The following is an 11,831-nucleotide window of genomic DNA, read 5'->3' as shown; positions in this document are numbered from 1 at the left end:
AAGTAAAGTATCTATCTATCTATCTTTTATTATCTATCTTATCTATCATATCTGGCATCTGTCTGTCTATCTATCTTCTATTGTCTCTCCTTCTATCAACCTACTTTTCTCTCTTATCTACTCTATCTATCTATCTATCTATCTATCTATCTATCTATCTATCTATCTATCTTCTATTCTCTCTCTTGCCTGTCTGTCTGTCTATCCCCTTAGAGGCACTCAGGGAACAGGGAAAGCCATCAAGTCAAGAGATATTTCCCTCCTTGCTTTATGACTTTATTGAAGCAAAGGAAACTTGGGCTTACAGGATAAACTTACTGGTAGTCCTGGACTTACAACAGTTCCTTTAGTGACCGTTCAAAGTAACCACGGCACTGAAAAAAGTGATTTATGACCGTGTTTCATAGTTACAACCTTCACAGCATCCCATGGGATCAAAATACAAATGCTTGGCAACTGGTTCACACTTACGGCTGTTGTTGTGTCCCAAGGTCACATAATCCTCTTTTCAGACCTTCAGGCCATGTCAATGGGGGAAGCCAGATGTACTTAACAGCTGGCTTCTTAACTTATCAACTGCGGCGATTCGCTTAACAACAGTGGCAAGAAAGGTCACAAAAATGAGACAAAGCTCATTTCACAGACGTCTCCCTGAAGAACAGAAGCTTTGGGCTCCATTAGGGTTGTAAGTCGAGAAATGCCTGTACCACTTGCTATTGCTCTGGGGAGGCCACACCGGAGGAATATTGTGTGCACTTCTGCTGGCCACAATACAAAACGACACAGAGACGGAGGAGGAGCCAATGTCGCGACGATACAGACATGCAGTCTCGATGCTCCGAGACCACAGCCGATACTTTTGCCACTGGGTGGTCCAATCAGACCTAAAATGTCCTGCAGAGACGGTGAACAGGAAGAATACGTCTTGCTGATCTCAGGGACATCGCAAAGTCCCTGATCGATCCAAGAGAAGTTCTTCAAGGCGGTGACAAAAAATCCAGGCATTAGGCTGATGAAGTCAGGGCGGCTCGAAAACAGAAGGTTACGGAAAGAGAAAGTGTTTCCAGCTGGTGGGGAATTTTTACCGTTTTAAAAGAGACTGCCTATAAAAAACATAAAATTAATTTAAATCGGAGAACAGAAGAAATAAGATGCAGAATTAAGTTTGGAATGGTTTTGGACAGTGGGTTATCTTACTTTTTAAATGCTATCTTCATGGATGGAATTTATGCAAGGCTTTTAAAACGAACGGATTAAGTTTTCTTCTTCTATTTTTTTTCCTTTTATTATTCTTTGTAACCTATGGACTAAAATTCTGCTCTTTCATTACTGGGGGTGTTCTTCTAACTCATTCAAGAATTGGAATTTTTTAAAAAATTGAAATACAAAAAAGATACAAAAAGAAACAAAGAAAATTGCAACAACACTGCTACTCGGAGGCTGGAGGTTTGTGTACTGGAAATGAAACACTCTTACTTTTCTCACTGATTATTCTGGCTTGGCACTCCAAGGTGTCACTGCTTGTTTAGAGAGATAAGAAGAAAAGCATACAGGTGTCCCTTTGAAGTATATCTTTAACTAGAGAAAAGTGAAAATAAAATGTTATTGTGAATCTATGCTTAATCTTGATAAAACCTTCCAAGCTAGAGCAGCAGTGTTTGTTAGATGGAGATAATGGCACAATTTCAACAGCAGAAGGAAACTTTAAGTCTGCAAAATATATTCTCAGAAATAAGAAATTATTAAACACATATGAGAGGACAGAGAAGAAGTTGGAAGACTTAGAGCATCTAACAACAAAATATGATAAAGAAGTTGGATATGTTTATCAAGTGGGAAAAGTGGTGGTTAAAATCCTTAAAATCAAAGAGGAAAATGAATATAAGGAAATTAAATTTGCTGATATTTATGGTGATTGGTTTGTCTCTGAAAATGGAAAGAGTGGAATACTGAAAGAGGAATTAAATGGAGGGTGAATCTACCCCAGATGGCAAGATACAGAAGAAGAAAAAACAAAATAATTTATGGATTTAAAGAGAGAAATTTTATTAGCAATATCATTGATAACACTACCGACAATCAAAGGTAAGCTGATTAAGGAAACAGAAGAAGGACATCGAAATTACATGAGAGATTTTGCAAGCAAGGAGTTGCTAAGAGGAGTCCATACAAAGTTGATTAAGGAGATGATTAGAGGACTGACACCACAAATGGCAGAAGATATGAGACTGTTTTGCTACTGGAAAGATACAGGTTGATAGATGGAAGAGTATAATTTAAAAATAGTTAAACTTAGTGAAATTTAGCGACAATAGATATAGTTAAATAAATAATTGATAATGATAATAATGTATACAATGTGTAGTGTTATGATAAGTAATAATTGGATATGAATATTGAATGGTACCCATGAAAGGAAGATTAGAAATCCTTTTGGATTATATATAAAGATTAATAAAAAGAACTGTTAGATACAGTTAATAATGATAATAATAATAAATTTAATTTGTTAGCCGCTCCCTCTCCACAAGGGACTCGGGGCGGTGTACAATAAAAGCACATATATATATACATATACACATACACATACACATACACGTACACGGAGGAGGTAACAGTCATTAAATACATACAATAATAGTAATAAAATTTGCAATTAAAATACCCCAATTTAAAAATTACGAATTTAAAAAAGACTGTCAGGAGGAATAGGATGGAACTACGGTTGAGCCAGGCCAGATAATTGAAAAAGGTGGGTCTTGAGCTTTACACGGAAGGAGCGGAGATCGGAAGTAATCCTAATGTTAACTCTTGATTATTAGGGGGAAAATGTTATAATACAGGATATAGTTAAATAAAGGAGGGATAATGATAACAACGTATATATAAATATGGGTACAATATAAGGAAATTGGATGTAAATTGTAAACAGTGATTTGGAAAGGACAATTGGAAATTTTTGTTATTAAATATTATGGATGTTTAGCTAGAATAGGACATAAGGATTCAGTGTTATTGGAGGATTTTAGAAATAGTAAATGAAATGCCAATATGTGGTTATGTATTAAATCTTGGTTTATTTTATGATGAAGGACGTTTAAACAATTATAGTCAAATGAAAATGGAGGTATGATGATGGTAACATGTATAAATATCTGAGTTAAAATACTTGAGTTAATATGAATTATGTTTGTTGACTGTGGAAGAGATGCACTAAAAGCCTTTTTGTAACCAACTGATACACTTTCTACAGCATGTAAAGAAGGATGTGTTGTGTTTGTTTTGAAAAAAATAATTTAAAAAATATTTTAAAAAACGACACAGAGACGATAGACAGAGTGCAGAGAAAAGCAACAAGGACGATCAGGGTTCTGAAAGTTAAATTGCACAATGAATGGCTAAGGGAATGTAATACTACCCATAGAACATAGCACAACAGAATTAGATGGGATCTTAGAGGTCATCTAGCCCAACCTCCTGCTCCAACAGAAGACCCTGTACCAATTCACACAAATGGCTTCTTCTTAAAGGCCTCTTGTCTTTTGCATTGGGCTTTCAGGCCTGCCACATTTTCTACTGGGAAAATCGGCGTCGAATGCACGCTCCTCAGGCCCGCAAGAGGAGCTGACCAGGGTGCATGCACACCCCCCAAAATGCACTTCCAGTTCCTGGTGCAAGCTTGCGTGCCAGCAAGCTATTCTTCCAGCTACTGGCGCACATGCGCACACAACAATCAGCTGGCCGACATGCATGCTCATGCAGGAGAATGAGAGACCAGCTCTTCCAGTTTCCGGCATTGTTGCATGTACAAAGGCCAGCTGATTGTCGTACGTGCGTGCATGCCAGAAACCCGGAAGAGGAACGGGTGATGCCGTGTGTGCCAGGCGACATGGCTCTGCATGCCACTTCAGGTATGCGTGCCATAGGTTCACCATCATGGTCCTAGTGATTGGCCCACAGCAGTGGTGGGTTTCAAATTTTTTTAGAACCTCTTCTGTAGGTGTGGCCTGCTTTGTGGGAGTGGCTTGTTGGCCATGTGACTCAGTGGGAGTGGCTTGCCAGCCATATGACTGGGTGGACATGGCCAACTTGCAAAATGTGGTGAAACTCACTTAACAACGCTCTTGCTTAGCAACCAAAATGTTTGCTCAGAAACTGGCATTTGAAACACGCAAGTCTTAAAGCTGTCAAGTTACAAGACCCTTACACCCCTAACCCTTTAGAAAAAAAAACCCAGGGATGTTCAAACTTGACAGCTTTAAGACCTGTGGACTTCAACTCCCAGAATTCCTCCTCCAGTCATGTTGGCTCAGGAACTCTGGCATTGAAGTGTGCAAGTCTTAAAGCTGTCGAGTTACAAGACCCTTGCACCCCTAACCCTTTAGAGAAAAAAAACCCCCAGGGGTGTTAAAATGTAACAGCTTTAAGACTTGTGGACTTCAACTCCCAGAATGCCTCCTCTCGCTCTTCATCTTGATGATGCGTGGAAGGGCGGGGGAAGGGAGCTGGAACCAGTTCTAAACAGCACTGGAGATTTGTGGAACCTCTTCTATATAGGCAGGAACCCACCCATGGCCCATAGTCACCCACCCAGATTTCATGCCTAAGGCAGGACTAGAACTCACATTCTCCTAGTGATGGGCCCACAGTCACAAAAATGATGCTGAGACGATAGACAGAGTGCAGAGAAAAGCAACAAGGGCGATTAGAGGCTCTGAAGGTTAAATTGTACAATGAATGGCTAAAGGAATGTAGTACTATTCGTAGAACATAGCACAACAGAGTTAGATTGGACCTTAGAGGTCATCTAGTCCAACCCCCTGCTCCAGCAGAAGATCCTATACCATTTCATCACAAGTGGCTGTCCAGTCTCTTCTTAAAGGCCTCCTGTCAAGCCTGTGAGAAAACGGGAGGGGGACTATATGGAGTATGGGAGATATATAGTCAAAATAACATTCTTTTCTCAGAGAGCCAAGGACGTCTTTCCCTGCAGCTATGATGAGGTGACGGGGAGGCATCTCCAGTTTTGGATGTTGCCTGATTGGGCCATGGGATGGACATGTGGGTGCTGGGCAGGGACTTGAATTTTCACTTGAGTGGGGAAAACCTGGAAACTTTCAGATGCGGGTTTTCCCAGATGTGCCAACATGACATCTCTAATAAAATGGACCTTTGAGGAACTTCAAGACTCGGAGTCTTCTTTCATTGGGGGTGTTACTTGGAGCCCTGATATTAACCCAAATCCCCTTTAAAACAATTCACCAGCTCCCAGGATCCTGGGGTGCTGTCCAGGGTCCTGAAGCCCGAACACTTTCCAAACAGCCTCCATGTTTCCAGTGTCTTTCTCTCCACTTGGAACTGAACCCAGAAGGACATTTCTTTGAACAGCCAACTTTAAGACTTCTAGACGTCCACTCCCAGAATTCCTCAGCCATCCATGCTGGCTGGGGAATTCTGGGAGTCAAAGTTCACTTCTTAAAGTTGCCAAGTTTGGAGACTCTTCGTATGAGGTCTCCTGCCTTGGGTGGGGGTTGGACTAGAAGACCTTGGAGGTCCCTTCCAGCTCTATGATTCTGTGGTTTGCAAAACCCAGAAGTTGACAAAAGCAGAGCTAAAACAAAACTTGGGACAGTTCCTGTCCCTCTTTTTAAAAGTTTGGTCCTTCAATTGGCAAGACTTACGGGAAAGAAATAGAAAGTTAACCCTAGCGACCTCGTGTCAAAAAAACTTATACAAGATATTCTATAGGTGGCACACCCCACCCACAAGATTTGCTAAAATGAATAAAAACTTATCGCCAAGATGTTGGAAATGCAATGCTGTGCTAGGAACCTTTTACCATATGTGGTGGGAGTGCTCGAAAGCTAGGGCCTTTTGGTTGGAAAAGATGTTAAATCAAAGGATAGAGTTTGAGGCCAGAACTATTTCTGTTAGGGATTAAAAAATAAAAATATAGCAAAGATGGATTATATTTAATGTTGCATATCTTAATGGCAGCAAGATTGGTCTTTGCACAAAACTGGAAAAACAAAGAGATTCCCCCAGAAGAAGATATAATAAAGAAGATACTGACGTGCACAGAAATGGACAGGCTGACTCTAGAGCTCAAAGACAAGAGTGAGATGGAATACCACGAAATCTGAGACCAATGATACCGATGGTTAGAAATGAGGGGAAAAGGTTGGGTCAGAGAAAGACAGATAAGTTAAGAATTGGAAAATATGGTATTAATATTGTACAGAAAGTAGGAATTGGATATGTAGATGTACCGATAGTAACTATATAATGAAAGGGATTAATGGATAGGTAATTTGATTGACTACACATACCTATGTAATGGATACAAACTGTTGATCAAAATTTATATTTATTTATTTATTTATTTATTTATTTATATTTGGTGCTTCTAGACCGCCCCCTCTCCCAGAAGGGACTCGGGGGGTTTACAGTCCATAGAGAATATCACAAAATACAATAAAAAAGTTAAATATGTACAGTTTGGAGGAGGTTAAAATGCAATTAAAAGAACTGTACAAAGCTAATATAAATATAAGCTTAAAATCCCTAAAACAGACACAACAAATTAAAAAACCCCTAAGATAACCAGATAATAATACATTTGCCAGGAGGGACAGTTGTAATTATGCCAGGCCTGCTAATCGGAACAGGTGAGTCTTCAATTTTTGCCGGAAGGAGCGGAGGTCAGAAGTGGTTCTAATGTCGGGGGGGGAGGTCATTCCAGAGGGTTGGGCCCATCACAGAGAAGGCCCTACTCCTTGGTGTCGCCCGTTAGCATTGCCTAGTGGACGGCACCAGGAGAAGTCCCTCCCTGTGTGAGCGAATTGGCCGCAGGGATGTATGTGGGAGGATGCGATCCCGCAAGTAATTAGGTCCCGTGCCATGGAGCGCTTTAAAGATGGTAATCAGCACCTTGAAACGCACCCGAAAAGCCACAGGTAGCCAGTGCAGCTCGCGCAGGAGAGGTGTTACGTGGGAGTACCTCGTACTCCCCATCACAGCCCGCGCGGCTGCGTTCTGAACTAACTGCAGTCTCCGGGCGCGTCCCAAGGGCAGCCCCATGTAGAGAGCGTTGCAGTAATCCAGGCGGGACGTCACCAGCGAATGAGTGACCGTGCGTAGGGCATCCCGGTCCAGTAGGGGGTGCAATTGGCGCACCAGGCGAACCTGGTGGAACGCCCCCCTCGCCACGGCTGCCACATGGTCATCCATTGACAGCCGGGCATCAAGGAGGACGCCCAAATTGCGCGCCCGTTCCACAGGGGGCAATTGTTCGCCCCCTATGGCCAGCGATGGAATCAGCTGGCTGAACCGAGGTGCCGGTAGCCACAGCCACTCGGTCTTGGAGGGGTTGAGTTTAAGTCTGTTGTCCCCCATCCAGACCCCGACGGCTTCCAAGCACCGGGACATCACTTCGACAGCCTCGTTGGGGTGGTTTGGGGTTGAAATATACAGCTGAGTATCATCAGCGTAGAGGTGATACTCAACCCCAAAACCACGGATGATCTCACCCAGCGGCTTCACATATGTGTTGAACAGGAGAGGCGAGAGGACCGACCCCTGTGGCACTCCACAAGTGAGTGGCCTCGGGGTCGACCTCTGTCCCCCTGTCAACACACATTGCCTCCGGTCGGAGAGGTAGGAGCCGAACCACCGCAAAACGGTACCTCCGACTCCTATCCCCTCCAACCGGCGCAATAGGATACCATGGTCGATGGTATCAAAAGCCGCCGAGAGGTCTAATAGGACCAGGATAGAGGAACAACCTCTATCTCTGGCCCTCCAGAGATCATCAACCAACGCGACCAAGGCTGTCTCTGTGCTGTGCCCGGGTCGGAAGCCGGACTGGCGTGAGTCTAGATACTCGGATTCGTCAAGGTGTCGTGGAAACTGCTGCGCCACCACATTCTCAACAACCTTCGCTAGAAACGGAAGGTTGGAGACTGGACGATAGTTAGCTAGCTCCATTGGGTCGAGTGAAGGCCTCTTAAGTAAGGGCCTCACCACCGCCTCCTTCAAGGCGGTTGGTAAGGATCCCTCACCCAATGAGGCATTCACCAGGCCCAGAAGCCAGCCTCGGGTCACTTCCCAAGATGCCAGTACCAACCAGGAGGGACACGGGTCCATTAAACATGTGGTGGGTCGCAGCCGTCCACGCAACCTATCCAAATCCTCGGGGGCAACAGAATCAAACTCCTCCGAGGATGGTCTCACAAGACTCGCTGTTGGCGGCCCGTCCGGTCCACTGAGGGGGGCCCATCCGCTCCGGATCTGAGCGATTTTATCCTGCAGATATTCCCCAAACTCCTCTGCTCTGCCCTGCAAGGGTGCCCCCTGTGTCCTCTGTGACAAGAGGGAGCGGGTCACCCTAAACAGGGCGGCAGGGCGGTTATCCGCGGACGCAATAAGAGCAGCGCAATATCTACGTTTGGCCGCCCTTAATGCCACAAGGTAGGTCCGTAAGTAGGCTCTTACCTGTGTTCAATCAGATTTGGAGCGTGAGGACCTCCACCTGCTCTCTAGACGTCTCCTATGGCGCTTCATCACCCTCAGCTCCTCGGTATACCAAGGAGCCTGGGTGGGTCGCTGCCGCAGGAGAGGTCGCAAAGGCGCAACCCGGTCCAAGGCCCCAGCCGCTGCCCTATTCCAGGCGGCCGCTAGGTCCTCTGACCGAGCGCGGGTCAGGGCTACAGGTAATGGCCCAAGCTCCATCTGGAACCTATCCGGCTCCATCAGGTGCTTGGGGCGGTACCAGCTTGGACCATCTGGTCCCGCCTCCTCGCGGTGGGGGTAGCGCCAGGGAAGTCCAGCCGGAGACATGAGTGATCTGACCATGACAGGGGTGTAACAACAAAGTCCCCTATACCCAGATCACTCGTCCACTGCTCAGATACAAAAACAAGGTCCAGTGTGTGGCCACCTTCGTGTGTGGGGCCCTGAATTAACTGGGTCAGGCCCATGGCTGTCATGGAAGCCATGAACTCCCAAGCCACCTCAGACGCTGCTCCCGTCGACGGCAGGTTGAAATCCCCCATAACCACAAGCCTGGGGATCTCAACCGCCGTCTCCGAGATCAGCTCGAGGAGCTCGGGCAGGGCCGCTGATGTATAGCGAGGAGCCAAGTATACAATCAGCAAACCCAACTGCCTCCCTGGGCCCCATTTCACACCAAGGGACTCACACCTGGATATCTGAGGAACAGTGAACTCCCTCGGCTCTCCATGGAAACTCCATGGAAATGACTATGCCAGAAATGTCACACTATGTCCAACATTTTTAATGTTTACCTAATAAAAACTTTTTTTTAAAAAAATAGTCCTTGTTGCATCAACAGAGGGATAGAATCAAAATCACGTGAAGTGTTAATACCACTTTATAATGCCTTGGTAAGGCCACACTTGGAATCTTGCATTCAGTTTTGGTCACCACGATGTAGAAAAGATGTGGAGACTCTAGAAAGAGTGCAGAGAAGAGCAAGAAAGATGATTAGGGGACTAGAGACTAAAACATGAAGAACCGTTGCAGGAACTGGGGATGTTTAGCTTAAGAGAAAGAAGGACTAGGGGAGACATGATAGCAGTCTTCCAATATCTCAGGGGCTGCCACAAAGAAGAGGGAGTCAAACTATTCTCCAAGGCACCTGAGGGTAGAACAAGAAGCAATGGGTGGAAACTAATCAAGGAGAGAAGCAACTTAGAACTGAGGAGAAATTTCCTGACAGTTAGAACAATTAATCAGTGGAACAGAAGTTGCCTCCAGAAGTTGTGAATGCCCCAACACTGGAAGTCTTTAAGAAGATGTTGGATAGCCATCTGTCTGAAACGGTATACGGTTTCCTGCCTAGGCAGGGGGTTGGACTAGAAGGCCTCCAAGGTCCCTTCCAACTCTACTATTGTATTGTATTGTATTGTATTGTATTGTATTGTATTGTATTGTATTGTATTGTATTGTATTGTATTGTTGTATGCTCATCTTCAGCCTCAATACAAAAATAAACCAATGCAAAGAATGAAGAATTCATTTTTTTTAAAAAAATGGGCGTAGTTTGGAAATTCAAGTCCAAGACAGAAACGTAGAAGTTACGGAAGTGAATGCATTTATTTTTTGTTTGTAAATCTGCATTCTGTGTAGCCAAAATATTTGGTTGCTGTCACTTTGTTTAATTGGTTTGTTGTTCTGCCTAACACACCAATAATTACTGCATCGCTTTGCAAGATCTTTTATACAATGTACTCATTAGAGCTGTTTTTTAAAATCTTTTTTCCGTGGTCTCTGTTGTGTAGTACTCTTTCGTTCAGTTGTGGTTAAAGGAAAACAAGAATGGTGCAGTTTCCATGACAGATTGTTAACATTTCATGTGACAGATTGTTAACATTTAATTATAGGAATCAAACATCTTTCGGAAATTTATATAGTTGGGTGTTTTCCCTCTACTATAGGAGCCAGCATAGTCTACTGGTAAAAGCACCAGATTAGAAATAAGGAGATAGTGAGTTCTAGTCCTGCCTTAGGCATGAAAGGGAAGTGGGTGACTTTGGATGAGTTATAGTGCTGCCTTGGCATGAAAATTGGCTGGGTGCCTTTTGGCCAATTACCAGGAAATGGTGAATTCTAGCACTGCCTTAAACATGAAAAATGGCTGAGTGATTTTGGGCCAATCACCAGGAGATGGTGAATTCTAGTCCTGCCTTAGGCATGAAAGCCACTTGGGTGACTTTGGGCCAATCATCACAAAATGGTGAGTTATAGTCCCACCTTAGGCATGAAAACTGACTGGGTGCCTTTTGGCTAATCACCAGGAGATGGTGAATTCTAGTCCTGCCTTAGGCATGAAAAGCAGCTGACTTTGAGCCAGTCACCAGGAGATGGTGAATTCTAGCACCATCTTAAACATGAAAAGGGGCTGGGTGCTTTTGGGCCAATCACCAGGAGATGGTGAATTCTAGTCCTACTTTAGACATGAAAGCTGGCTAGGTGACTTTGGGCCAATCGTCAGGAGACTATAAGTTCTAGTCAATGTCAAAATACTTAATCACCCATTTCCTTCCCTTCTATTTACAATCATTTTGCAGAACAAAGCAATCTTAACGTTGGAAGGAGAAGGCAGAGAGGCTGACAGTAGCATTCGTTATCTAAGGATATCCGGCAAAGGGGATAATCAAATCAGCTACACATATTCCTTCAGCACACACCTGCTACTATTTGTCTATAGGGCAAAGCCAGCTGCTAGTCCTCATGATCCCAGGGCCAGGAACTTTGGAGGTATAAGCAATATACTTCTGGATGTGGAACATTCAGCACACAACATCTCAATCGCCGGTGATCTCAATTTTTAAAAATTTCATTTGTATCCCAATTTCATTATTTCTATAGACCACTCGAGGCAGCAAACACCTTTCAAACTCTTTCCTCTTCCTATTTTCCCTACAGTTGAGTTGAGAGACGGTCCAAGGTTATCAATTGGCTTTCATGCCTAAGGCAGGACTAGAACTCACATTCTCCTAGTGCTTCGCCCACAGTCACCCACCCAGGTTTCATGCCTAAGGTGGGACTAGAACTCACGTTCTCCTGGTGATTGGCCCAAATACTTTAGAACAGTATTTTTCAAATTTGGCCCCACCCAGGGCTGGGGAATTCTGGGAGTTGAAGTCTGTAAGTCTTAAAATTGCCAAAGATGGAGACCTCTGATCTAGTTGGCTAGTGAAACATCTGCAAGAAAACAACTCAGCTCAGAGAAAACACCAAGGAATCAACAGTCCCCCTCCCCCTCCCAAACCCTTCCAGCACTGATGATGTTACCTAGCTGGGTCATG

This window comes from Natrix helvetica (genome assembly GCF_964273705.1).
Source record: "Natrix helvetica genome assembly, chromosome: 3".
NCBI classification, from domain to species: domain Eukaryota; kingdom Metazoa; phylum Chordata; class Lepidosauria; order Squamata; family Natricidae; genus Natrix; species Natrix helvetica.
This window is presented reverse-complemented; position numbering follows the sequence as displayed.